This window comes from Lepidochelys olivacea (assembly GCF_965140295.1).
Source record: "Lepidochelys olivacea isolate rLepOli2 genome assembly, chromosome: 3".
Taxonomy (NCBI): domain Eukaryota; kingdom Metazoa; phylum Chordata; order Testudines; family Cheloniidae; genus Lepidochelys; species Lepidochelys olivacea.
This window is the reverse complement of record NC_140413.1, coordinates 21,665,112-21,691,939: the sequence shown is the minus strand read 5'-3', so window position 1 is coordinate 21,691,939 and position 26,828 is coordinate 21,665,112. Positions and strand designations below refer to the sequence as shown.

The following is a 26,828-nucleotide window of genomic DNA, read 5'->3' as shown; positions in this document are numbered from 1 at the left end:
AAAGGAGAAAGATCTCTGAAGCTTGTAATATTGAACAGCTAATCTGGTTTTGATAGATAGATAGAAGAAAGATAGTAAAGGAAAAAAAGGCTTTTTACACTATTCACTTCTTGAGCTTTTTAAGTTCATCAAGGATTTAACAGCCTGTTGGGAATAGCCTGATGAAAAGTTTAAAATCCTTTAAGAGATCCTGAGAAAGCTATTTAAGCCTTTCAGTCTATACTGCACCTCTGACATTTAGGAACTATGGATCTAGCCAAACCCATTTTACAGAAGTAAAGAAAGAATAAAGAAAGACACAGAGAAGTTAAGCTACTAGCACACGCCTAGGGTGACCAGATGTTCCGATTTTATAGGGACAGTCCCGATATTTGGGCCTTTTTCTTATATAGGTGCCTATTGCCCCCCACCCCCATCCCGATTTTTCACACTTGCTATCTGGTCACCCTATACAGACCACACAGTGAGACAATAACAAATTAGGGATAGAACCCATCTGTCATAAGTCCTAATGCCCTTCTCTAACCAACAGATAACTTTGGCTCACTAGGACCCTACAGCAACCTCAGTTCAGAATTTCTTTGTGACATCTCTGGGTAGATTTTATATTTTGCATTTTGCATTGAAAGTATTTTATGCAACTTATTTGGATTTTCCATATTTCCCCATTATGGCCGCAATTCAGCAACATACGTAGGCATTTACCTAACTTCGAATTCACAGGGACTAACACACATACTTGAAGTTACAGATATGCTTAATCATAGAATAGAATATCAAGGTTGGAAGGGACCTCAGGAGGTCATCTAGTCCAACCCCTGCTCAAAGCAGGACCAATCCCCAACTAAATCATCCCAGCCAGGGCTTTGTCAAGCCTGACCTTAAAAATCTCTAAGGAAGGAGATTCCACACCCCCCTAGGTAACCCATTCCAGTGCTTCACCATCCACCTAGTGAAATAGTGTTCCTAATATCCAGCATAAACCTCCCCCACTGCAACTTGAGGCCATTACTCCTAGTTCTGTCAGGGTATGTCTTAAGGGCATGTCTACACTGTAATTAGACACCCAGGGCTAGCCCATGCCAGCTGACTTGGGCTAAGGGGCTGTGACGCTATATGGATTCTGGGGGACACTTTAGGATATTATGAATACAAATATTGTAAAATTGCAGTGAGTTGTGCCAGATATGCTGTGTAAAGTATCTGTGAAAATGTTATAATTTGCCAAGTATAATAATCTTGTTTATATGTTTGTATCACCTTTGTATTATGAGTTATAGATATGTCTGCTATATCTGTATTTCCAAACTTGTGCTGTGTTTCTGGGTGACATCCCCCAGACAGATTGGCATCAGCACTAGACCTAGTTGATGGCTCACCAAGGGACATCAACAGTACAATGAATTCATAAAAGGGCCAGGGACTACCCCTTATGACTCAGTAAGGCATGCCTATGGTGAGACTCTAAGGCCTTTCAATGCCATGTGCTATGAGTTTGTGTTTGGAACAAAGGAAGTACCAGCCACATGGCAAAAGATGATAAAAGGCAGCTGCATCATCTCCATCTTGTCTTCAATCCTGCTTCTTACCTTTTTTGCAAACTGAAGCTCTGAATAAAGGACTGAACGACCCATCCAATGGATGTGTTCCAGAAGGACGTTCAAGCCTGCAAACTCACCTGTACTGCTAAGAACCTGAGATATGTACTTTGAAGTCTTTGTATGTTTATGACTGATTTACCATTTAACTCTCTATTTTTTTCTTTCTTTTTTCTTTATAATAAACCTTTAGTTTTAAATGCTAAAGGATTGGTTGCCAGCGTGGTATTTTGGGTAAGATCCAACCTAAAATTGACCTGGCAATGGGATTGGCCCTTTGGGGGTCAGAAAAACATTTTGTATAGTGAGCAGATATTTAAAATAACTCCTCACCTTACTGCACCTAGGTGCTGATTAGGAGCCAGAGAACTGGAATGCAATAAAGGGGGCTGTGTGATTTCTTTTTTTGGTTCTTGATAACCAGTGTTGGGGATCAGGAGCACAGTTTGTGACTGGTTGGGGAGATTAACTTCAGTGTTAGCCACCAGTCTTGGGAATATCTCTCTCCCTTTTGCAGCATGCCCTGACCTTGGCATTTATAGTGTAGGCTACCCCAGGCACCTTGGGTCACAGGGGTTCAGGCTATGGGGCTGTGTAGACTTTTGGGCTTGGGCTGCAGCCCAAGCTCTGGAGTCCTCCCACCTAGCAGGGTTCTAGATCCCGGGGTCCAGCCTGAGCCCAGACATCTACACCACAATTAAACAGCCCTTTATTCCGAGCTCCTTAGCCAGAATCAGCTGGCACGAGTTGGCCACGGATGTCTAATTGCAGTGTAGACATACCCAAAGTGTCTTACTGAATTATGGCCTCTCAGCTGCATAATATACTTAGTACTATACTAAAAGCAGGATTCCCAACATTTGAGGAGTTTATGGATATGTCTACACTGCAATGTATTTGTTAGTAAATTTGTTAGTCTCTAAGGTGCCACAAGTGCTCCTTTTCTTTTAGCTTAAATATAGTCTTCTTATCTATGGCCGGTTATGCTCCAGTCGTCTCCCCTTTCCATAGTTGCTGCATTTCAATTATTAATGAATTCAAGGCAAATGCTTTCTGAAAATCAAAGCCACTCTTTTACAATGGTTGTATCTTAAAAAGAAAAAAAAACCACACACATACACAAAAATGTACCAGCTTGTCAGGGATGCCTGTACTTCCTTTTCTGAAATGATCCTTTTTATTAGGGCTGGTTGAGTAGAAAAACAAATTTGTGAATAAAAATGCTCAGTTTGGATCCCTGTGACTCCTGGGGATATTTTATTTGTTATTCATAGGACTACTGAGTATTTACGAGTCCAAGCAATTTTACAATTTTAGTACAAATTATTCATCCGAAATTCATTAGGAAAGTTCATTATTTGTTTTCCTTGCATTGAAAAAGTTTCAATCATCCTGTCAGGGAGCTGGAACAACAACATATGGTTAGGGGACCAATCACCTAACATGAATAACAAAATCATCAGAATGAGAACCACCTATAGGTAGAACAGTGGTTCCCAAAGTTTAACAACCTGTGAACTCCTTTCACTAAAATGTCAAGTCTCACGAACCCCCTCCTAAAAATGAATATTACCAGGCATTTTCTCCTTTACCTGAGTATAAATCATAAAGCAGTGATCTTGGAAATATAAAATTTGTTTTTATGACATGCTTATTACACACTATTTATTATTAATCATTACAGTATTTTTATTACATTATGAAAACGGAAGCAACACTCTTCCAAGATCTCACTTTCGTAGCTTGTATCACTTTGAATAAGCCTGTTATAAGACAATGCTCCTATGGTTCATCAAGGAGTATCAGATGTGAAACAGCATGAAGGAATTTAAGAAGCCAACTCAAAGCGTTCCTCTTACACAAGCATTCAGGTCTTGAGCAGTCCAGGCAAACAACTCACATTACAACAAAGCTTAAACTTGTTCTTCATGATAATTTTAAAAACAATACTAGTTGCCTATTTAATTTTAAAAACAGCAAAAAATATCCACCTCCCTTTCCATTTCTTATAAGGAGTCTTGAAGTTTAAATCTCCTCAGTGTGATAGATATGCTTGCTTTGATATGCTTAGCTCTTGGAAGTCCAGGGGCTCCGGGCTGCTGGCCCCATGCTCTCTGGGGTCCCAAGAGACATCTCTGTCCGCCATTAGGGAATTTTTCCCTGAGAACACCCTGTAACATTTCACGAACCCCCAGGGGTTTATGATCCCCAGTTTGGGAACCACTGAGGTAGAACATTAAATGAAACTATTTGGTGATTACATATCAATAATGAATTCATTCACTGAAATCAGGATTGGTTCATGAAAGGGCTAAATTTGTAACTATCACTGGCCCTGATTTGGGAAAGCACTTAACTACGTGCTTAACTTTAAACATGTGCAAATATTCCATTGACTTTAATGGGACTTCAGAATGTGCCTAAATCCTGTCCTGAATACAGGTGCTTTGCTGAATGAAGGCCACTTGTTTTAACAAATACTTGGATCTACTCTCTCCTTATTCTCAATTAGAAATTGTTTCGTACCCTTCCTAATTTGTTCCTTTAAAACTTCCCTCACAGTTAATATCAAATGGACTTAGAAGCTGCGGCTGTTACGCTCCTGGGCCTTTCATTTAGTACTATTTATTTGCTTAAGCTAATACTGTCCTATCCCCACATCAGTGTAATGATTCTCTTCTGAAGCGTCTGACCTTGGAAAATTCTGCCAAGGCTTCTCCCGTTACCTCCCCCCACTTCCTTTTGCACTCTTGGACGGATGTTGTCTGCACTTAATGCCTTGTCAATACCAAGAGGCTCTAAATCTTCAAAGGATTTATCTGCAGACTTCCTAATTCTCCAGCTTCTCTCCCTGTAAATCTGATCGCCAGTTTATGTAAAAGTCCACACTTTTCAGTCCTAAAGCCAGATAAACAGTGGTCTAATAACTCTGATATTCTGTTATTTTTAGACTGGTTCCCCACTATCATTCCTTCAAGGAATAATCATTTCTGTCTCTGTCTGGAGCATACATTATAAATATGCATTCAGGTCTCTCCAGTTAATACTGCTCTCCCAGGGTACATCAAGCTTATTTTTCATTCTATATTTCATGTTTTTTTCTAGCTGTATTTGTCTTTCCCCCACCTTCTCCTCCAATTTATTAGTTGTCATAGCTTTCCTATTTGTACAGCACTTCACATTTATATAGTGTGAATCACCCGGAGACCTCAAAGCATTTTACAATTCATTAAGGGAGTGAGTCAGAGCAGGGAACTGGGATTTGCTATCCTGGGTTCTAGTCCCAGCTCTGTCAGTGACTATCTATGTAACTATGGGAAAGTCCCTTAACAGCTCTATGTCTCACTATGTTCATCTTAGAAATTAGCAGAATAATTACAAATCTCTCCTGGGTATTCAGAGATTTACTGTGTGTATAGCACGCAGACTCTCTTGGATGAAAGCCACTGTATAAGTGTTCAGCTATTAGGATGATGAGCATGGCATTAAAAACTAGACAGGGGTTAAGTAACAGTAAACCCATTTTACAGATGGGTAAACTGAAGGACAAATAAGTTAAATGATAACATAGTCCCTATTTATCTATACTATGAAGAGCCCAACATACCATGATAGTTACATATATAGTTACAGAAGACTGAAATTTTCTTTCATGTCCCAACCTTTAGTAAAAGATTAAACAAGAGGACGTGAGCAGGGCAAAAGTTAAATTAAAACCTTTCCAGACTGTCGGGTATTTGTTTTGTTCTATAATGTCCAGGTTTTTCTTCCTTTAACCTTTACTCTAGATTTCCATACTTTAAAAATGAAAACTTTTTCAACAATATATCTATTCTCAATTCTGTGCAAACAAAGATTTCCTCCTGGAAATATGGGGCCTGATCTAAAATACATTGAAGTTAATGGAAAGACTCCCATTTACTTTAGTGAGGTCCAGATCAGTCCCATGTAGATAACTCACCCATTGCAGAAGTGAAGCCACTTCATTAAACAGCCCATTAAGCAGAAACACCTCAGCAATTTAAGAAAGGACATGATGAAGAACATTATATCCAATGAAAACTGGTTTTATCATCAAGTGAAAAAGCAAAGGTGAGATTTCACTAGACAGCAAACGCATCAATGTCTCCTTTGCAAAGTGCTTTCACTGGCCAACTGGGTCATGTCCTGGAAAACTATACTAGCAGATTAATTATTAATAGATTTCTAACAATAGTGTAGCAGATATGAACAGCAGAGAAAGACCAGGCTCTTGAATTGAATTATTATACTTGCATAGCTTCTTAGATTGAGCACTTTATGCTTTTGATCAAATTATTAGAATTAATATATGCTTTTCAAGCAGCAATCTTCCTCAAGAGGTTATTTTCTCACAACCATTTTCTGTGGAGTAATTTTCATGACAACAATTTGAGTGATGTCAGAAGAAAAAAAAATTATGGATCTCCATTACACAAAAGGTTAAGAAACTAGCTTAATTCTAAAGAAAGAAGCTTTTGGTTTTATTAGAAATAAATACTTGCTGTTGAAATATTCACAATTACATTAAAAGGCAATTTAGTCACAAACTAGATCTTTTGCAGTATTTCTTTGTGGCAAAAGTTACTTTCAAAGGAGGGTTACAAATGGGCTTTTAACATCTGGCTTGAACCTTTATTTAAAAGTGATTTTGTAGTAGGGTGGCCATACGTCTCATTTTGGCTGGGACAGTCCCCTTTTTAAGTTCTGTCCCAGATGCCATGTTTTTTTGGCAAAACCGGGCATTTGTCCCGTTTGCTCTTGCCAAATGATGACTTGTATGCTATTCAGAATAGACTAGTCTACTCGTAAGAAAATCTTTTTTTATGTTGTTATTCAGACCGTCCAGGATACAGTAAAAAATTAAAAAGCATTTAGATCAATTAAGTGGTGGCTTACCTCAACATCATAAACTAGAAGTTTTCAAATTGTGGGGCAGGCACAGAGGAATGTTTTGGGAGGGGGGTGGGGCAAGTGGTGATGTCAGGCAGCTCGGACCAGCCCCCCTAGGCAGAGCTCGTGCCAGCAGCCATGCCAGGCAGCTCATGCCTGCCCCATGCAGTGGCGCTCGGGCCAGCAGCAACACCTAACCGGGCTTGGGCAGTCCTGTGTAGCTTCACACCCTGAAGAACAGCAGCAGACAAGGAGCAATACCAGTAACTAGTGAATTGTGAGTAAAATATGTGAAACTAAAAAAAAATATGAGCATATAGATAAAATATATGAAACTGCCTTATCTTTTTTGCATACAGTAAGTAAACTCCCCTGAGCACTTACCCAGTGGCCTGTTTTCAGTTTAAGGAAATATGTTCACCCTACTTTGTAGCTAATGGCATAAGAGGGTCATTGTACTTTTCCTGACTGAGAAGAGTGACAGATATTTATCCTAGTAATGATTCTTATAGCAGAAAGATTTAGCTACTCAGAATTTCTCTTTTATTTCCTCAGCATTGAGTTCAATAGGAGGTGCAGCAGCTCTCAGGATCTGGTCCTAATTTTTATTGTAAGAATATAAGAACGGCCACACTGGGTCAGACCAATGGTCCATCTAGCCCAGTATCCTGTCCCTGACAGTGGTCAGTGTCAGATGCTTTAGAGGGAATGAACAGTATAGGGCAATTTTGAGTGATCCATACCCTATTTTGTCTAATGCCAGCTTCTGGCAGCTGGAACTTTAGAGAAACTTTCTGGCCAATGCCGTGGAGATAGGGAAGTCCAGAGGGCCAGGAGTGGGCCCCTCAACCCCTGAGATCACTTTCTAGGTTGTGTTTGGATGGGAAGAAGCAATATAGGAAACAGGGCAATCCATAGGCGCTCTCAGCACCCACCAGCAGCCCCACCGATCAGCTTCTCCCCCTCCCTCCCAGCGCCTCCTGCCCACCATGATCAGCTGTTCAGAGGCGTCCAGGAGGCACTGGTGGGGCGGGGGAGGGGCAGGGGCAGGAAGAGGCGGGGAAGGGGTGGAACGGGGTAGGAACGGGAAGAGGCAGGGAAGGGTGGAGCAGGGGTGGGAAGAGGCAGGGTGGGGATCGAACACCCTCTGGCAACTCACAAGTCGGTGCCTCTGGAGCAACCAGAGCAAAGGTGGGTGATGAGCAAGTCATAGGCTAAAGTTGGTGGAAAACTGTTTTATAGAGAAATTTTGAAATTTTTCCATGTGCTGGTAAAAACTGGTTTGTACTTTCCTCTGAGAGGATTGCAAAGGCTAAAGAAAATGAGAAGCTCACAGCAAGCAAGGTTGCATAGGCTGTGGAGGGGCATGAGTGAAGGGCAGTGCACAGTTGCACTGTCCCAGGAGCAGACTGAAAAATAAGCTGTAATGTGGCCCGAGCTAGCTGCATGCCAGCACTATAGTGGGCACAGCTTAGCCCTCTGTGCTGGCCGGTGCATTGCAAGGAAGATGGTACAGGCAAGGCTCTGTCTATTCCCCTTTTCTGCCCACTCTGCTGTGGAGAGAGCCCATAACAGCCTTGTGCAGGCTGCTGTTCCCCCACACGCAACCCAACGGGACACAAAAATGGCACCTTATGTCTTTGTACAAGAGCTGCTCAGAATTGGAATTTCCATCCTGGGTTGAAATTCCAATTGTTCAACATTCGTTTTCCTCCCAAAAACGGGGAGCAAAGGGGGAGGAGTCAAAAATACCACCATTTTTCACAGAAAGTTTTTAAAAAAATCTATTTGGAAATGCAAAAACATTTCATTTCAGTTCATGTCGACATTGAACTGCATCCGCCTGACCTTCCATTGTGCCTCATGGGAATTTTAGCTCAGGTACTTCATGCTTCTATGTTTCAATTCACTTAGACAAAGCAAAAACGTTGACCTCATCCTACAGTTCAAATCTGTATCCAACCTGTCCAGTAGTTTCATCAGATATCACTGTAATTAATCAATAATAAAAATAGTCCTCTTGAGCTGGTCAAATTTTTTCAAACTAACTTTTTTAAATTATTTTTAAAATTAAAGTGATTTCTTTTGATTTCTTTTAAATTTTCATTTTTTGCAGAGCCCCGAATAAATTTTTTTTCATTTTTTTTTCCAGTGGCAAAATAGAAACGGGAAAAGGGAGGGATGGGAAAAAATAATAATGGAGGGGAAAACCCAAACCCTTCACATTTTCAAAATCAAAAATTTTCCAAAAAAACCTGTTCCTTTTCAAAATCCACATGACAAGCATCACAATTGTCTGATTTTTTTCCCGGAAAAATCTTTATAGTTTTTTTTACCAGCTTTACACTTTTCATCCATAGATTTCAAGGCATTTTACAGAAGGAAAACAATTTATCACTGAGTCACAAAGTTTACCTGACTGGTCCCCAGTCAAATGCACAGAGTCAAGAAAAGAGCCAGGAACAGCCCCCTGCCCCACTCCAGGGCCTAGTCACAGAGTTACACAGCCAACATTTTACAGCTTTCTGCATCCTGTAAGAGTCTGAAAATCCTCTACAAAATACAAGCGACTCTGGAAATCTTCAAAATGAGAGTGTTTGCCGAGAAGTTATTGTTAAGGCATGAAAAGTGGTATCTTGGCTCGTGCTTACTGTGCATTATTTATCTTATCTCTCTTCCTTTAGAGTCAAGTAATTCAACTAACTGTCATTTCTCACTCAGTGGCTTCGTCCAGTATTGAACTTTCATACTGGTGATCCTCAACAAAAGGAACAGCTTTGTAATGGTTTAAATTAAGGCTGCGAATGAGCTAATGTTGCCAACTTTCTACACACACAAAACCGAACAGCCTTGCCCTGCCTCCTACCCCGCCCCTCCTCCAAGGCCCCGCCCAGGCCTCACCCCTTCTCCGGGGCCCCACCTCACACTCACTTCATCCCCCCTCCCTCTGTCGCGCGCTCTCCCCACCCTCACTCACTTGCTCATTTTCACCGGGCTGGCTCAGGAGGCTGGGGTACCGGAGGGGGGGAGGGCTGCAGCTGTGGGTGCAGGCGCCAGGGTGGGGCCAGAAATTAGGAGTTCAGAGTGCGGGAGGGAGCTCTAGGCTGAGGCACTGGGTTCAGAGGTGAGATGGGGTGACGGCTCCAACTGGGGATGCGGGCTCTGGGGTGGGGCCAGGGATGAGGGGTTTGGGGTGCAGGAGGGGGTTCCAGGCTGGGGGGTGGAGCTGAGGGGTTTGGAGTATGGGAGGGGACTCTGGGCTGAGGCAGAGGGTTGGGGAGTGGGAGGAGGTACGGGCTCTGGGCTGGGGGTGCAGGTTCCAGGGTGGGGCCTGAAATGAGGGATTCAGGGTGCAGGAGAAGGCTCTGGGCTGGGGCAGGCAGTTGGAGTGCAAAGGGTGAGGGCTCCAGCTGGGGGTGCAGGCTCTGATGTGGGGCTGAGGCTGAGGGATTTGGGGTGCAGGAGGGTGTTCTGGGCTGGGACTGAAGGGTTTAGAGTGTGGGAGGGGGCTCTGGGCTGGGGCAGGGGTGCAGGGGAGTGTGAGGGCTCTGGCTGGGGCTGCAGACTCTGGGATGAGGCTGGGGATGAGGGGTTTGGGGTGTAGGAGGGTTCTCCAGGCTGGGACCAAGGGGTTCAGAGGGCAGGAGGGGGATCAGGGCTGGGGCAGGGGGAATTTGAGGGCTCCGACTGGGGTTGCGGGCTCTGGGGTGGGACTGGGGATAAGAGTTTGGGGTGCAGGAGGATGTTCTGGGCTGGGACTGAAGGGTTTAGGGTGCGGGAGGGGGCTCTGGGCTGGGGCAGGGGGTTGGGGTGCGGGGGAGTGTGAGGGCTCTGGCTGGGGGTGCAGACTCTGGGGTGAGGCTGGGGATGAGGGGTTTGGGGTGTAAGAGGGTGCTCCAGGTTGGGACTGACGGGTTTGGAGGGTGGTGGAGGGGAATCAGGGCTGGGGCAGGGGGTTGGGGCGCGAGAAGGGGTGAGGAGTGTAGGGTCCATGAGGCACTTACCTCAGGCGGCTCCCAGAAGAGCAGCATGTTGCCTCTCCGGTTCCTACATAGAGGCGTGGCCAGGTGGCTCTGCACACTGCTCTGTCCACAGGTGCCACCCCCAGAGCTCCCACTGACCGTGGTTCCTGGCCAATGGGAGCTGCTGGGGTGGTGCTTGGAGGTGAGGGTAACGTGTGGAGCCCCCTGACTGCTCCTACGCATAGGAGCCAAAGGGGGGATATGCCAGCTGCTTCCTGGGAGCTGCGTGGCATGAAGGCTGGCAGAGAGCCTGCCAACCTGTACTGTGCGGTGCCGCCAACTGGACAGTCAACGACCCAGTCAGTGGTGCTGAGCGGAGCCACTGGGATCCCTTTTTGACCAGGTGATCCAGTCAAAAATCAGACACGTGGTCACCCTAGAGAATGTAAGGCCTGATCCTGAAGTCCTTTTGCACACAAAACTTCCATTGCAACCAACGCACGTGATCAGACCTTTAATGTAAATGCAACAAAACAGTACTGATAATTAAACACAGTTAATGATGTTTATAACATGGGAGACCCACATGTGTAAGAGACCAAGTGATGCACAGACCACAGAAAAATGCATCTGACTGGAGCTCATCAGTCTGCACATTGGAAACCCTCTTAAAACCCAACAGAACTACAGTTCGACCTCCCAGATGTTATCAGCAGAGACCAGGAAGCAGGAATGGCGCTGGCAGCGTGTGCTGGGCCATGCAGGCGCCAACAAACCCTGCTGAAGTTCTTCTTTTGGACTTATTCCAGGCTTTCTTATTCCACTGCAGCAGAATTGACTGTGCTCCGTATAGCTGATCGGAACCCAGTTCCCCCGACTCATTGAAACCGCCAGTGCAGACTCTCCAGCGTCACAGCATGCCATCTAACCAAGCTGGGAGCAAGTCTAATGAACATCGGTATGTTTCTGAATCAGGGCCTAAGTGTGTGGCTAACTTTAAATAATGAGAGTACTCATTTGCTTAACATTGCATATTTGCCTAAATACCTTGCTGAATCAGCACCGTAGCGTGCGAAGTGGCGCTAGCCACCAGAGTCCATCTCCTCTAGAGCTTTCAAGTATGCTGACATGGCTCAGCTGACTTGGTATTAGCAACAGCAGAACATTTCCCGAGTGCAGGCAAGATCTAAGCAGCTAATCTGACCATCCCTCAATAAACTAGAAACTGAGCCTGTGTGCAGCCACATTGCTTTAATGATGTATTTATTGTGCAATTTTATAAATGCCTCATTTTACTTGGGCAGGGTCATTTCTGGGGTCACTGGGATTTGCTTTTATGAAGTAATCAAAACTTGTGCAAGGAGCGGTCGTGAGAATCCACAGAGACCACACCAATTCCTTGTACTATGTATGAAACCCCTGCGGCATGTGGAATTACACTTTCATGAATACAAATGGAGCCTCCTTTTGAGCCCATTTAATCCACCGAGATGAAACTCATTTTGAATGGCTGTCTTCCCTTTAGTCATAACCATAGCCAAAGGAAAAGACAAATTACAGGCTTGGGGAGAAAAATCAGCCTCTCTTACAATCACAGAAGCAGCAGTTGGCCTTTTCAGATCCGATCCATCTTTTTTTCTCTTTCAAGATGTTTCTCCTTTTTAGTTCGTTTTCCGATCGAGCTAAAGATTTTTTTTTTAACTATTCTAATCCATTCATGTTAGTGTGATCAGCTTCCTCCTAAAAGCTAGTGGCAGAAGTGCTCTTAAATATTGCTTGGAGTGCTCACAATCTTTCAAAGAAAATCAAAATAATGTTTATGTGTTCTTTCCAATCATTTAAATTAGTCTGGCCAATTGTCAGGAAAACAAAGGATCACTGGTTGTAAACAAACCAAGGAAGCTTATTCAATGCAAAATTTAAACGTTTCTGTTTCGATGTATATTAAAATATTTCTGGAAAAAATGCAGATCCATGAGAAAAGGTAGGCACGTCTGCTTCTAATAACAATCCCTTGTATTTATACAGTGTTTTTCATTTTAAAAATCCAAAAATAGCATTTTATAGCCTGGCTGAGATTTCAAAAAGCACTCAGCATTTGAAGTCAATGGGCATTCTACCATTGGCTTCAATGGGAGCAGAGTTAGGCCAGCCTTTGTTCTTCTGGGCATATTACCCTGTGTGTATGGGGAACCTCCATCCCCAAACACACTATAGTATGGCTGTATTAGCAATGCTAGACAGGGATGGGGACAATGCAGATAGCAATATTAGAATCCTATCTAAAGCAACAAGGATATAAATAACTGGGTCAGGAGGCTTTCTGGGTCATCTCCGGGAGATTAAAAACCTACTCTTTTTGTAACAAGTTATGTTCTTCAGGTGAGGAGAGAAAACATGACTATTAAAAAAGAGGGTTTAAGAAGCATTGAATGTGTAGGATGGGGGGGGCTGCGGATAGTGCGGATTTTTTTAGTGGGGGAGGATTATTAGGTACTCAGCTATCTCAGGGTTGGGTATAGTACAGAAATTAAGCAGAATAGAAGATAAGGTCTTTCTCTCACTCCTGGCTCCAGGAAGTTGTGCGTTTGCCTGGCTGCTGCAGGATAGGATATGGGACACAAATTCATTGCCCTGATTTAAAGATGTGGGTTGCTAATCTCAAGCAAAGCTTTCCACCATAAATTCCTCTTTTGTAAATTTACCTTCAAGAGTTAATACTCACAACAATTCCTGTGTAGCTCATTCTTCTGGCTTCTGCAGGCCTATGGAAAAGTTGCTACACCCAATAAACTGTAGTGTTTCAACAACTTTTGCCTCGGTTTCCCCAACCTTCTTTTGGCCTATTCTGGCCATAGAAGTGTCCTGGCCCTCCAGCCAGGCCACTTTACAGTGCACAGCTCCTTCTGGGGCCACAGACTCCTTGATCAAACCCCAACAAAAGTCTACACAAATCAGACCTCGCTGGGTTCAACAGACTGTCACCTCAGTGCATGCATGCTTCTGTTACTACTGCTGCTGTCTGGTTCAACTAGTCCCTCAAACCCAGGGGCTGACACACTCCTCCCTTTACTCAGCGTGTCTAACATGCTCCAGCTCATCAGGGCCCTGTCTCAGTCAGGCTTCCAGCTCTCGCTTGGAGAAACCTATCCTGCCTTTTTCCCCTTACTCCCTCTCAGGGTATGGCTACACTGTAATTAGACTCTAGTCTATGCCAGCTGGTCTATGCCAGCTCTCTTGGGCTAAGGGGCTGTTTAATTGCAGTATAGGTGTTTGGGCTCAGGCTGGAGTGGGAGGCTCCCCGAGCTCAGGCTGAAGCCTGAGCCCAAACATCTCCATCACAATTAAATAGCCCCTTAGTCTGAGCCCTGCGAGCTGGAGACAGCTAGCACAGGCCAGCCCCGGGTGTCTAACTGCACTGTAGACATACTCTCAGCCTTCTTTTCAGTTTTTTTCCCAGCAAAAGGGCACTTCCCACCCCCTGCCCTCTGGGTCTTCTTTCCCCAGTTGGGCTCACCCAACTCTTTTTGGAGTCAAATCCTCCTCTCCCCCAAGCTGGGCTTTATTTCTAATTAGTGCTGGCCCACCCTCCAGGCATATGCAGGCTAGTTAATCAGCTTCTCAGGCCCATATTAAGCCTGTCACAACCTGTGTGAAGTAAACACCCCATCACAAGGCCCTATGACATCAGGCAAAGCTTTGTTAATGTTTTCAGGATGATCCATCTTCCACTAAAGCTGTTTGTCTCGAGGCTTTGGCCTTGGCTCAAACGAAAAATGCCACTGAAAAACTTTGAAGAGCAGACTCTCCATTTCCTCTCATAATCCACTAACCGAATTTGGGCCTGATTTATCCCTGGCTAATCTCTTGCGAAGCCAGTGGATAAACCTGGCCCAATAAATCTATCTTTATGATAACAAGAAGTGGCCTTGACCTAGTTTTAATGTGCTTGTCTTCTGTTGATGCAAAGAAAAACAAAATTCAGATTTTCAAATCGGAGCCTCTGTGGGTGGTGGTTGGATGTTCAGCATTAAAATACGTTTCATAGAGAACCTCCATCTTCCCTGACACATATATTGTGCTCATTTATTAGGAGTCAGATGAATACTGACTCTTCTACTACAACTGTAACAAAGTAGATCAGTGGTTTCCAACCTTTTTACGCCCAAGATCACTTTTTTAATCTAAGGGCAACCCAGGATCTACCCCGCCCCTTCCCTGAGGCCCCAACCCATCCCCAAAGCCCCACCTTGCTAACTCCATCCCCCCACTCTCCGTCGCTCGCTCTCCCCCACCCTTCCTCATGTTCACCAGGCTGGGGCAGAGGGTTCGGGAGGGGGTGAGAGGGTGCAAGCTCTAGGAGGGAATTTGGGTGCAGGAGGGGGCTCTGGGTTTGGGCAAAGTGTTGGGGTGCAGGAAGGGGTACAGGTTGCTGGCTTTGGGAAAGGGGTCAGGGCTGGGACTTGGGGTGCAGGAGAGGGTATGGGGTACTGGCTCCAGGAGTCTCCCGGTCGGTGGCGGGCGCAGTGAGGCTAAGACAGGCTCCCTCCCTACCCCAGCCCGACACTGCTCTCGAAAGGAGCCAACATGCCCTCGTGGCCCCTGGGGTAGGGGGGCGGGTGGCAAATGGCTCTGCGTGCTGCTCCTCTCTGCAAGCACCACCCTCGCAGCTCTCCCGGCCAATGGGAGCTGCAGGGATGGTGCTTGCTGGCAGGAGCAGAGCGCAGAGGGAGACCCCTGCCCTCCCGCCCCCCGGGGCTGCAGTGGCCACTTCCGGGAGTGGTGTGGGGATAGGCAGGGAGTCTGCCTTAGCAGTAGCCAGGCTCCACTGCTGCCGGAGATTGCGATCAACTGGTTGGTGACCACTGATGTAAGTGACTGAACCACACACAGCTGTTAATGAGTGACACATTACGGCATATTGCTTAATATTCCGTGGCTCCCAGAAGCAGCAGCATGGCCCCACTCCGGCACTCCAGCTGGGGAGCAGGGTCGGGGGCAGCTCCACGTGGCGCCCGGAAGCAGCTGCATGGCCCCCCTCTGGCTCCTATGCACTCCAATAGCCCCCTCTGGCATTCCAGTGGGAGCTGCAGGAGTGGTGCCTGGGGACGGGGCAGCATGCAGAGCTGCCTGGCCGCACCTCCACGTAGGAGCCAGACAAGGGACATTCCACTGCTTCTGGGAGCTGCTTGAGGTAAGCTCCACTTGGAACCTGCACCCCTGAACCTCTCCCCACCCCCGCCCCCTGCCCCAGGCCAGATGCCCCTCCAAACTCCTCAGTCCCAGCCTGGAGCACTCTCCTGCACCCCAAACTCCTCATCCCTAGCCCCACCCCAGAGCCTACACCCCGAGCCAGAGCCTGCACCCCTTCCCACGCCGCAACCCCCTGCCCCAGGCCTGATCCCCCTCCCGCCCTCCAAACCATTCAGTCCCAGCCCAGAGCAGCCTCCTACACCCCAAACTCCTCATTCCCCGCCTCACCCCAGAGCCTGCACCCCAAGCCAGAGCCCTCACCTCCCCGCCTCAGCCCAGAGCCCACTCCTGCACCCTGAACTCCTCATTTCCGGTCCCACCTCAGAGCCAGCACCCGAACCAAAGCCCTCACCCACTCCCGCTCCCCAACCCCAATTTTGTGAAAATTCATGGCCCGCTATACAATTTCAATTGCCAGATGTGGCCCTCAGGCCAAAAAGTTTGCCCACCCTTGGTGTAAGCCCATGAAATTCGCCCCCTCCCTCAAAGTGAAGAGAGATATGCAACAGCTTTTTGCTTCCCCAGTTATGTATTCCAGACACTGGGTTTTAGATAAAACAAAAACAGGTTTATTAACTACAAAAAATAGATTTTAAGAGATTATAAGGGATAGCAAACAGATCAAAGCAGATTACCCAACAAATAAAACAAAAATGCAATCTAAGCTTGAGATACTAAAGAAACTGGTTACAAGTAGTAATTTCTCACCCTAAATGTTGTTTTAGGCAGATTGAAGAGATTCTTGAAGGCCAGTTGCACTTGCCTGCAGCTTAAATCTTCAGATATTTCATTCACAGGCTAGACGACCTTCCAGCCTGGGCTCAGTTCTTTTCCTCTCATTCAGTCTTTGTTTCTTAGATGTTTCTCATCTTGGGCGGGGATGCAGTGAAGAACAACCCCTGATTATATCACTCCCCTGACTTAAATAGGTTTTACATATGGCGGGAATCCTTTGTCTTCCATTGTGATTCCCCTCACCCCTATCTGTGGAAAAATACTAGCATTATCATGGTGTCCAGTATCAGGTGACTTGATCACATGACCCTGCAGCCATCACTCAAAGGCTGTTTGTAGCGTCCCCAGGAAGACTTCTCTGTGGGAGATAAACATCTTCTGAGACCTATTGTTCTCTTTAGTGGCTCTTCCTCACAGTGAGCCATCTAGACTGATTGCATTCTGTCTGGTGGGCGTTCCTCAGTGTAAACACACTTGTAATTGATACATAGTCAATATCCCTAACTTCAGATTCAGAAATGATACCTGCATACAAGTAGGATAATCATATTCAGTAAATCACAAGCTTTCCAATGATACCTCACATGCCTTATCCTGCACAAAATAGATCCTAATTATGCCATACTCACATCATAAGAATATCTCAATGAAGAATATGGGGGCATAGTGGCACAATGAAATTTCATATAGAATATGGGGTTTTGTGCTGCACCAATTGGTTGTGTTCTCTGGTGTAAGGTTTCAATATGATCATAAGCAATTTACTGATTAGCAAGAGACTTTTCCAATCTTCTCATTGTTTACATTACTTACAAGGGAATCTTATGAGTTTTAATAACTGAATTAAAAACTGACTATTTCCACGCATGCTAGGGCCTCTGTAGAAACAGAACTGAGCGTTACAGTAAAATAATCTCAGTGAGATGAAAGCATTAGTTCTGAAACCAACTTATAAGAAAAGGGCAATGTACAGCCATCCACATCAAGCTTAAGCCAGAAATTGGCATTTGTAGCAATATTAGTTTAATTGCTAATTGAAAGGGTGACTGCTTTCCATACCTCAAGGCAGAAACTCTCTGGACAGTTTCTCGCCACTCTTCTGCTACCTCAAATAAATCCCATGAATGAAAACCTACTTGTACCAAAAATGTCCACACTGATCATTCTTCCAAACACAGTTGGCAGACATAGTTGCATCTTGCCAGTAGCCCAGTCTGCTAATTAGCTGGAAAACAATTCAAGTGGGCTCCCAGACTCATGAAATGATAGTAGAAAGATGGGACATTCTTAGTCCCCCTTTGGGAGGGTTTCCTGTGGAAGTTTAGCATCGCGGGTTATCTTCCAGTAATGCTTACAGGTGGGTCAGCTCTGTCAAACCAGTTCTCAATAGCCCAGATAAACAGGAGCCTGAGTTTCATATGGTCTCAGAAGGTAACCAGCTCATCATATGGAAAAATATCAGACACCTCAGTCTCTTTGGACTTGATTCAGGTCTCATTTCCACTGGCTTCAGAGGTGTTAATCTGGATTTAGATAAGGACTTTTCAAAACAGGAGTCTCTAAACAAATTATTTAAGGCCGCTTTGTCCAAGAATAGTAAATGGCAAGACCTGTGGGTTAGTTACAGTAGCTGGACTCAAGTTATATGTTTTCCTTTTACAGTTAGGACTTGTGTGATCTCTCATTTCCGAAGCCTTCATGATTCTACATTTATGACCAACATTATGTGTCCACTTTAACTATGTGAGGCAATACAATAAAGAATATATGAGTGAATATGATAGATACCCCTTTGTATATTACACTGAGACCTGGATTATCCAAACTTATGTTATATGAAACTACCTGTTATCTGAAATGGAGTCATGTTCCCTGAGAACAATGAATTACATTGATGACTGTGTATGCTCTCAGAATGTGTTGTGTGTGTCCTCTCCTCACCCCCTGCCTCCCTGCACAAATATTTAACTTAAAAATTAGTTGTTTCAGTCATTATATCTATGCACTATAAGATAAACTCAGCCCCTGGAAATCAATGGGAGTTCACAGAATTTAAGGATGGACGGAACCGTTTTGATCATCTAGTCTCAGCTTCTGTTTTATGAAGATCATTAAATTTCACCCAGTATTTCCTGCATAAAACCTAATAATTTGTGCTTGAACTAGAGCATCTCTTTTAGAAAGTCATCCAAACTTGATTTAAAGATTTCAAGTGATGGGGAATCCACCACATCTAGACCTAAGTTATTCCAATGGCTAATTACTCTTGACTTTCACAAGAAGCTTAAACATTAAAGATGGAAAACACTTATTAAGTAATCTAGGATAACATTTTCAAAGGCATCTAAGTGACTTAGACTCCTAAATATCATTTTCTAAACTGAAATAGATCCTTAGGCCCAGATTTCAAAGATATTTAGGTGTCAACTGCTATTCACCAAAACCTCACGAATGTCAACAGGACTTAGACTGCTAAGAGCCCAAGCTTCTTTTGAAAATGGGATTTAGGCACTTCTAAAAATTTTACTACAAGTCCATTTCCCTGATAATGAAGGCTTATTCCCTACAGCATAGTTCAAATATCTTCAACAGCAGCCATGGCCAAGGCCCCATCTTTATGCCTTTCTTTAAAGTTCCACCTTCATGTTTTTTCTTGCTGAGAGCTCATGAATAAAATGATTTCTGACTGACTGATTGTAGGAATTTTGCTAGTGCGTCCATCCACATGGCATTTTAGGGAACGTTATTGTATTTTTTTAAGGAATGGAAATGCTCTTTCAATTTCAAATGAATCACAGAAGTTTACAGATGGTAAAGACCATGTGGGTCATCTTGCCCATCCCATGGGTTTGCTTCGTTGGTCCCTAAAGTATATTCCTCAGTTGCCCTAGAATAGCTAGAAAATGAGCGAGGCTTAATAAACAGAGTTGGTATTGCAGTTCTGTTTCTAGAGGAAATACCCAAAAATGTTTATCTGCCATTAAAAGAAATGGGAAAGGGGAAAACTTGACCTAGAATATTTGCAACTTCCATATGATCATCTTTTTGCCTAGGGGGATGGAAGGTGTAAAGGAAGGCATAGAGTATATGAAGAATATTTGTCCCTGTTTGTACCCCCATTCCCTCCTTAGCAGTGACAGCCCATGACACTATTGCTGTTACGATTGACTGTGCCCTCATCTTTCCTCATTTAACCCCACCCATGTGGGTGACAGAGGACTTAGCAAAACTTGTTATTGATGCTCTGAGCAACATTAACTTCTGCGAGTGTGCATTTCAGCCTGCTGTGATCTGCCTATGAGCCCTGCATCCAACCGAAACCTCTAGGGACTTCTTAACAGCTAGAATAAGTGAAATGAGACTTTCTGCTTTTACTTATATACACATGTAATATAAAAACTAATGTATTCCAGTGGCTCCCTCCCTTTGGTCTTTTGTGGCTCATCCATTCTGCATGAAAGCCTTCGTGGTGGAGTGCAGAAGGAAGCACTTCAAGAACCAAACAGCAGGATGACCCTGGAAGGATCCTGCACTTACAAAAGTGGAAGGAACTTGAATCATAGAATCTCAGGGTTGGAAGGGACCTCAGGAGGTCATCTAGTCTAAACCCCTGCTCAAAGCAGAACCAATCCCCAATTTTTTGCCCCAGATCCCTAAATGGCCCCCCTCAAGGATTGAACTCATAACCCTGGGTTTAAGCACACCAATGCTCAAACCACTAAGCTATCCCTCCCCCCTGAGAGCAGAGGGACTTCAGAGTTGGGCCTATGGAAGTTTGGGTGCTGTGGGAGCTCACTACTAAGGGGGTATAGGCTCAAACAGAGGGAAGAAAATAACTTTGCAGTTCCAACTTCAGTCCTTGGTCTGAGAAGAATCTTTCCCTACAGGAGTCCCAGAGAAATGACCATACTCTCAGGCCCCTGAGGAAATTCCTGCAAATCCAATCTACACAAGAACTGCCCCCAGCAATCCCACTGTGGTGTTGAGTGGTGGGACCTGGGGACCAGGAGAGAAAATGACTTGAGCAGGTGTCAGGATAATGAGATTGGGGTATAGCGGGTTAGAAGAGTCAGGGGAATATGATTGGGATGACCCTTCCTCATTTAAATTTTTGCAGATTGATCACAATTCTTCCCCCCATCATCCCTTCCTCCCCTCCAACTGTGGCCCCTATGAGAAGTAGAGAAGCCAATATCAGGATGTACAGCCTGTCTAATTATTTCAGAAAACTTACATTTGTGTGTGTGTGTGTGTGTCCAACCTACACCCCGCAATTTAGGTGGGTGCTGGCTGTGACAGTAGAAATGTGTTAATCTGTTCTCCCTTAAGACACAACGAGCTCTATCCTGCCTGGAGCTGAGCACTCTCAGCTCACAGCACTGAGCCCTACACATTATAATGAATGCAAGATACATAAGTTAACACCTGGGCACAGAAAACAAAGACCAGCTCAGTCCAGCATATGCCAGAATTGCCTGAGAACAGTCGCTGCCTGTTCAAACATACAGGCCACAGACGTGCAAAGAAAGTAAAGCCGGCCAAAACGAGAACCGTGAAAAGGAAAAGGCTCTATATTAATCCTCATCTCGAACTGAGAGTCTGTTTTGCACAAGCTGAAATTCAATTTGTAAGTGTTAATCAAATTGTTCACCTTGCTTCATAGGAAAGAAGCACCCTGAGCATTCGCTGATAAAGAGTGTGGGATTTGAATGCAGAGGACAGACAGCTTTATAGGAGGAGAGCTGCGCTAACAGGCAGCCTTTACATTAGAATGCACGCGAAAACACTGAGACGCTGCGGATCCACTCATGAACGGGTGTCTTCGAAACCTCAAGGCCTATCTAGGCACTCAACCTCTTTCCAGCTGTACGTGCTTGTTGCTTTAAGGAGATGCACACAGAGGGCTGCAGTAACTGATGTCCTCGCCCTAGTCACCCCACAGGTGGCAGTAAAGCATGCTCCCCAACAAATATGCCTCACCTGGAAAGCTCATCTTCAGATATGGAGGGTAGATGCCCCTTCCTTGGCCACTCACTCCTGCAATTGCTCTTTCAGGTCTGGTACAGGTAGCTGAATAAGAGGGGAAATGGATGGACTCACGTTCAGGTCAGCCAGTCAGTTTATAGTGAGTAAACAGAATAATAAAATGGTTCCCAGCAGCAAGTCATTGATGTTGATTCCGCCAGGGAGAATTCCACCAGGGTTCTTTGATTTCAGTAGCACACTCTAGTTCTTTCCTTTGAGAATACAGGTTTGGTTGCTAAAGGTAACAGTGGTGACACCATAGCCTTCTGTAAATGGACTTTCAGCTGGGGGGACTGAACAACCTTAGAATTTATCTTTGCCTTTCCTGCTCTTATAGAAGCCATATGACTTTCCATACTTGTTACTCATTTCCCTTGACAAGGCTCCATCCTGAGTTGCTGAAATCTAAATATGCCAAAAGCTGAGCTAATTCACCCTTGTCAGGATGTCCTAAATGGCAACCGTTCGCATGACTCCTCCCAATTCCTGACTTTCTTCCCAGGTGTCCTCCCCACAAACACAATCTCATGCTGTTTTTAGCCTCTCAGCTGCAGAGCCTGCATCTCTTCTCCCTGGCTAGTAGCACTCAGCTGTACTTTGCGGCAGCTGGATGATAAGGTGCTGTAACACTTTACCCTTTGTCTCTGTTTCTATGACAAACATTTTGGACCCTGTCCTTCCCCTCAGTAAAACCCAGCACCAGTAAATGAGCGAACGATTGGCTGGTCCTTAATGAAACTGAAAGCAGTTCTCATTTACAGTACAGCCATGAGGCCAGTCACTATGATTGTGGTTTCTTGTCACACACTGACGCAGCTGCTTCTGGGTAACTTATGCTGGACACATTTCCCACGGTCTTGTTTGGACACTATCACGCTTATTACAAGAAGGATGAATTTGTGGTCAAGGCACAGGATTGGGTGTCAGGAGATCTGGGTTTTTCCCTAGCTCTCTGGCCACCTTCCTGTGGGATCCTGGTCAAGTCACTTAAATTTTCTGTACTACCTCACAGGTGTATTGTGAAGGGACAGATTGTGTCTTGGCCATCCTCTAGAGCTGAAGCAATACCCCTCCCCTCCTCCCCCACCCCCGCAAATATCAATCACAGTGCCCAGTGTCCTGCACCCCCCCAACACAGACTGCTCTCTCCTAACACCACCTCCATAATGCAAGCCACTCCAAAGGCGACAGATAATAGGTGTGGCCTTTGCACTCCCCCATGTGCTAACCAGCCATGGAGAGAGAATCACACTGCACCAATATGGGGGTATCTACCCAGACCCTCAACAAGCTCTTTACCCCAACCCTCTCTTCAAGCCCTATACACTGGCTGCTCTGCAGTGTATTCAGACACTTGGTATGTTTTACAGGAACATTTCCCACACAAACCTAATCTATGTTTGGCTGCCAATTTCTGGTGCCCTCCCCTCTTCAGTTATGGACAACAAAGCAACTCTGAAAACAATGAATAGGCTCTCAAGCCTCCCCTCTTCTTTTCAAGCCAATGCACCCTTTCCCCAGAAGACCTTGGTAATATATTGTCAGCACATCACTATGGAAACTCCAGGAAGACTTGGACTCCTTTCCAGAGTACTACCAACCCCCCTCATCCCTTCCCAGGCATGTGCCTTCCTGGCACGAATAAGCCCTTAATGTTTGTAAAATACTTCACAAATAAAGGCTGCCTCAGAAGAGTATTATTATGACTCCAGACTCCAGCCTTTGCTATTTTGACTCCATCCAATCATTCACAAGTAACAGCTGGCAATTCTTGGTCGCAGTCATGCTTGCAGTTTACAAAATGCTGTGAGAACTATGGCAGAAAAAAACATTCAAGACATTCAAAGCCACAGCTTTGTGCCCCCAACGCTCCACTTCCTGCTTGGCACTAGCCTTCCAGGAATCTTGATAACCGGCCTGCTCAAATGTGGCCCAGTTCGGTAATCAAGTGGTGTTAATCATTCTGCCTCTCTTTTGGCAGAGGAAATGCCTTAGTACTCATCCCAACAATAAATAAAGCAAGAAAAAAAGATAATTAGGGTCAGAGATCCAAGGGAGATGCAAATTAGCCTCCCTGTGAAAAGACCTGTATAGATCCTGGGATTATGTGTACTTATTACTACCATTAAATGTGGCATATTAAGAGGTTGCTGTTGCCAAAAATGCTCTTCTTACTCTCTCTCTCTTTCCCTGGCTTTGCTGGGCTAGTTCTTGAACTAAAGGTCAGAGAAAAGAAGAGGGAGAAAGCATTATATTTATTAACCACTCTTGGCTATTGGAAAGGCTGCCACATATATCCATGGAACATGCAATACACTGAAATACATCTTGGGAAAGTTTCCTACACAAAAAATCACAAGTAAAACTCCACAGTTCAGCATTTCTCGGTCTCTCCTGGCTGGTCTCTCTCACCTTTGCACAGATGTTTCCCTGCACTGTCTAGCTATTGTTCTTCCATTGTCTTCACAGCCATCTCTGCTGCTTCCTCATGCGGCCTTCTCTCTTTGTATTATCATGTTTGACCCTTTGCATGATCCATAATTAAATAAAGGCCAAACTGCACCCTTGATGCAGGATGCAGGACATTAGTCATCAAATAGAGGATGCCCCTTAAAATAGGGATTGGTGGTTACCCTGACGTGAAAAAGTCATTGAAAAGCCAGAATACAGCCAGTGTAATTTTGTACTCTAAAGCACAGTTTTATAGTGAGGTCTCAGATGCAGGAAGTTAGAAACTTGGGGTCAATTAGCAGGCACACAGGTTTTACTAGGGAGTTCCAGTTGCAAGTTAAGGTCCTACTTCAGTAAGCACTCAATCACATGCTTAGTTCCTATTGACTTCAATAGGATTAAACCAAATGCTTAACGTTAAGCACGTGCTTAAGTGTTTTGCTAAGTCTATCCCTAACTGCAGATCTGGTCCCATCCTCTTGAAAGTGCCCATAGCTGATTTGCAATTCTGGGGTCTATTCTCTGAGATGGGGGTGACCCTGCTGATCATTTCAGTGGAGGTTTGGTCCTGGTTTCAATATGGCTGGCTAGTCAACTGGTGATTTCCCCCTGCAACATTCTCACATGAACCTAATGGAACTCTGAGCCGACCTGCTGCTGGGCGGGGTGCTGGCACAGTGCCACTTCTGAATTGGGTCCATTCTGGCACCCATTGTAGTCTGAGATATCCACATCCCCAAGTGCCAATCCTGCACCTCAAACAAAGATTTCCTTTCCCATCAGGGTGTTGAGATAGCAGCAGTTTTGAGTGTGGTAGGGAAAGATCTTCTGGAGATAGGCCAGTTGCACGTACTCAGGAATCATGGTAGAACAAAGCATTGCAGTGTATGTTTGCTAGCGTTCAAACAACATCCGTTCTTTATCTCTCTGTGTTATCCTCAGGAGAGTGATATCATTCATGGTCACCTGGTTGAAATAGGGTGCTTTTCTTAAGGGGACATTCAGAGGTGCCTGTTCCTGCTGGGCTGTTTGCCTGTGGCTAAACAGAAATGTTCCCCGCTGCTAGTCACGGGGAGACGGGAGGGATGAGGGGCTAGTCACGCGGTGTGGGGAGGCAAAATGCAACCTTGGAACGAAAGCACATGTGCTATGTATGTAATGTTAACAGCAAGGTTTACCCTGAAAGAGTATGCCCATTGTTCTATAAAATGTGTCTTTTTAAATACCACTGTCCCTTTTTTTTTTCCCTCCACCAGCTGCATGTGTTTCAAGGATCACAGGATCTTCTCCTTCCCAGAGGCTAGCGAAGATTAGAAGGCGAAAAAAACGCACTCGCGATGAAATGTTCTCTGAGCTCATGCTGTCCTCCCACACTGACAGAGCACAGACGAATGCGTAGAGGCAGACAATGTCAGAGTGCAGGAAAGCACAAAATGACCGGGACGAGAGGTGGCGGGCTGAAGAGAGTAAGTAAGTGGCGGGCAGAAGAGAGGGCTGAAGCTGAAAAGTGGCGGCAGCGTGATGAGAGGAGGCAGGATTCAATGCTGAGGCTGCTGGAGGATCAAACTAATATGCTCCAGCACATGGTTGAGCTGCAGGAAAGGCAGCAGGAGCACAGACTGCCACTACAGCCCCTGTGTAACCAACCGCCCTCCTCCCCAAGTTCCATAGCCTCCTCACCCAGATGCCCAAGAACGCGGTGGGGGGGTGCCTCCGGCCACCCAGCCACTCCACCCCAGAGGATTGCCCAAGCAACAGAAGGCTGGCATTCAATAAGTTTTAAAGTTTTAAACTTTTAAAGTGCTGTGTGGTCTTGTCCTTCCATCCTCCACCACCCCTCCTGGTGCTTCTCTCCTCCACCACCCCTCCTGGGTTACCTTGGTAGTTATCCCCCTATTTGTGTGATGAATTAATAAAGAATGCATGAATGTGAAGCAACAATGACTTTATTGCCTCTGCAAGCGGTGATCGAAGGGAGGGGGGAGGGTGGTTAGCTTACAGGGAAGTAGAGTGAACCAAGGGGTGAGGGGTTTCATCAAGGACAAACAAACAGAACGTTCACACCGTAGCCTGGCCAGTCATGAAACTGGTTTTCAAAGCTTCTCTGATGCGTACCGCGCCCTCCTGTGCTCTTCTAACTGCCCTGGTGTCTGGCTGTGTGTAACCAGCAGCCAGACGATTTGCCTCAACCTCCCACCCCGCCATAAACATCTCCCCCTTACTCTCACAGATATTGTGGAGCACACAGCAAGCAGTAATAACCGTGGGAATATTGGTTTTGCTGAGGTCTAACCACATCAGTAAACTGCGCCAGCGCGCCTTTAAACGTCCAAATGCACATTCTACCACCATTCTGGACTTGCTCAGCCTGTAGTTGAACAGCTCCTGACTACTGTCCAGGCTGCCTGTGTACGGCTTCATGAACCATGGCATTAAGGGGTAGGCTGGGTCCCCAAGGATAACTATAGGCATTTCAACATCTCCAGTGGTTATTTTCTGGTCTGGAAATAAAGTCCCTTCCTGCCCCTTTTGAAACAGACCAGAGTTCCTGAAGATGCGAGCGTCAGGTACTTTTCCCGGCCACCCCAAGTTGATGTTGGTGAAACGTCCCTTGTGATCCACCAGTGCTTGCAGCACTATTGAAAAGTACCCCTTGCGGTTTATGTACTCGCCTGCTTGGTGCTCCGGTGCCAAGATAGGGATATGGCTTATGTCTATGGCCCCACCACAGTTAGGGAATCCCATCGCAGCAAAGCCATCCACTGTGACCTGCACATTTCCTAGGGTCACTACCCTTGATATCAGCAGATCTTTGATTGCGTTGGCTACTTGCATCACAGCAGCCCCACAGTAGATTTGCCCACTCCAAATTGATTCCCGACTGACCGGTAGC

At 45.3% G+C, this 26,828-nt stretch overlaps 1 long non-coding RNA gene across 2 annotated transcripts in view; it reads left to right on the top strand.

Annotated features, from left to right (window-relative positions):
• LOC311518705 overlaps nt 1–25,859 on the top strand; it is a 60,480-nt gene extending 34,621 nt beyond the window's left edge. Inside the window, exons 2-3 of one of the 2 annotated variants that reach the window (XR_014711084.1) lie at nt 11,301–11,429; nt 25,192–25,859. This is a non-coding gene — a long non-coding RNA (uncharacterized lncRNA). Of the gene's footprint in view, nt 1–11,280; nt 11,430–25,191 lie in introns of both variants that reach the window. The other variant, XR_014711085.1, reaches the window with a different exon arrangement.
• The last annotated feature ends 969 nt before the right edge of the window (nt 25,860–26,828 follow it).